This window comes from Heterocephalus glaber, unplaced genomic scaffold (genome assembly GCF_053883595.1).
Source record: "Heterocephalus glaber isolate CG9 unplaced genomic scaffold, H.glaber_assembly_v1.0 deba00001509, whole genome shotgun sequence".
Taxonomy (NCBI): Eukaryota; Metazoa; Chordata; class Mammalia; order Rodentia; family Bathyergidae; genus Heterocephalus; species Heterocephalus glaber.
The window spans coordinates 54,851,915-54,854,294 of NW_028258325.1; positions in this window are offsets into that span (position 1 = coordinate 54,851,915).

A 2,380-nucleotide genomic window follows, 5' to 3' on the forward strand; every position below is an offset into this window, starting at 1 on the left:
AGGGACAGCTCATGATCAAACATGAGGAATACTCAGCAAATCCAGAAGACTCAAATTCACTACAAATTAGAACATAATTCCTCACTGCTTTTTTAGCATTGACCAAGCAAAAGACTGAAGCATTTGCAATTCATTAGTCCTAAAAATCCTTAGACTCCAAATTTCCAAAATGCTTTCTTTAATATCAATATTAATTATAATTGTATTTCCTGTATTTGCAGAGGTTAGAAGGTAACTGAAACCCAGGTGTCCGCTGTTTGATCTGACTTCCATACCTGGTATGGTTAGTGCTGTTACTACCCGACAGTGCCTGTAATGAGCCATCTTCTTCTGTCTTTTTATCAGAGTGGAAACCCTTCACATCTTATTCTTTAAAAATGACTACCACTAAAGTTTCATCTTTACAAAAAACTTCAGCACAACTCAGGGCAATTTATTTGCTGACACAGCTCAGAGTACCTCCTCGACAGGGCATGTGTACTTATTTATGTAAAGGATCAGTCAACCATTTGCTTCAAATTTTGACTTTCATGATAAAAATTAAACTACTTGACAAAACTTTGAATAAAAATGTGCTATTTAATGTGTGTAATTGATTTCCCAGCATTGTCATATCTGTATTAAACTCTCCCTCAAAATGCATAAAATAAAGTATTATCAAGGAAGAATATTTCATTTGTCCTGGACAATTTATATTTAATTTTCTAGGCTGTGTTTTCTACTTAATGCTGCTTTTGGCTTTTTCTTACTTTTCTCTATTTGCTATTAATATATCTGTAAAACACAGTCAAAGTGAAATTAATGAAACTTTATGATACATTTTAATGGAGTTGAAGGAAAAGAGAATTTAAAATATAAATGCTATACATCAACCTTTGTTAATTATATATTAGCTAGTAATTGCTACTAACTAGGAAGTATGAGAGGAGATGTAAGTTTTGTCAAAAATGAGGACAATTTCACTATGCTGACTTTAATGCTTAAATACAATGGCAAATTATGAATGTTTAGTAAAAGTTAAATTCATGGAGTAATATATTAGGAAAAAGAGCAGCACTGGAAATTTAATATGGAAGGCTGTATCTTCACAATATTACCATTTAAAAGAAAGGGAGAATAATAAAATATAGTTGAAATGAATGTGGAAAATGGTGGGACAATTAAGCAAATCAGAAAATACATTTGTCAACACAAAGAAAGCAGAGAGGTATTTAAGATGGCATAATATTAAAAGCTTCTACTTAATGCTTTTAAGACATTACTCAAAATAAGAATAGAAGAATTGAAGAAATAAGGTTAATATAATATGCCATCAAACCAAAGAGACAGAGATCAGAAAATTTGAGCATCTGGTTTCTTTTAAATAATGATAGGAAAAACTCCCAATCAATCATGGTCTTGTTGTTATATAAGCTCTATTGCCATATAACTCAGTTGTTGATAAAGAGAAATTACTTTTGATAAAAATAGTATGGTAACTGAATGTAGAAAGAAGGATGAAAAATCACTGTTTTGAACTTTTAAATGAAAAATGACTTGGCAATGATCAATTATTCTTAATATCAGAACTCAGTCCGGCTTTCTGTCCTAATAGAAGTATACAAAACTACCTATGGTGAAAGCTTAAAAAAAAAAAAGCAAAGCCTGAATCTGTGTAAGCCATGCAGCCAAACTTCTAATATACCAGAAATAAAATAACAGAATACGGAAATATAATCAAGACCAACACAATGAATTAATCATAAAAATATCTTGTCTTCAAAACAAGTTACATAGTAGGATAGAGAGACAGAGACAGAACAAAAAGAAGACAGGACATAATTAGCAGAGACTATTGGGTACTGATTCAGAAGGACTGTAGAAATACATGATAAGGCAGGGGAATACGGATTGGATATTTGAAGATATTTGTAGAAGAATGTGAAATTTTAGGGAGGTTAATGTGATATTCCCCTTTCCCTTTTATGAGCGGTTTGCCATTCTGCCTCCCATGGTGTAATAGGCACAGCAAGAAGGACCCCAGCACAAGTGGTTGCCCAGTACTGGAATTGCATCCTGCAGCTCCATGAGCCAAATGCACTTCTATGGTTTATAAATTACTCCGTGTGTATTATTCTGATATAGCAATGCAAAATGGACTACAAAAACTAGATTACATGTACAAGGGTATTTAATTATTTTATTATAGTCTGTTTGAAAATTTTAATAACAAAATGAAAATTGAATGAGAGGAAAGATTGTAGGAAAATAAATCAAACATACAATGTATGTTTAAATTTTAAAAAATTATTACAGTAAAAATCACATTGCCATTAATCCCCCTCGAAATACTTACAATATAACACAACACACTTATTCCCTCATTGTTGTTACTTTCCTA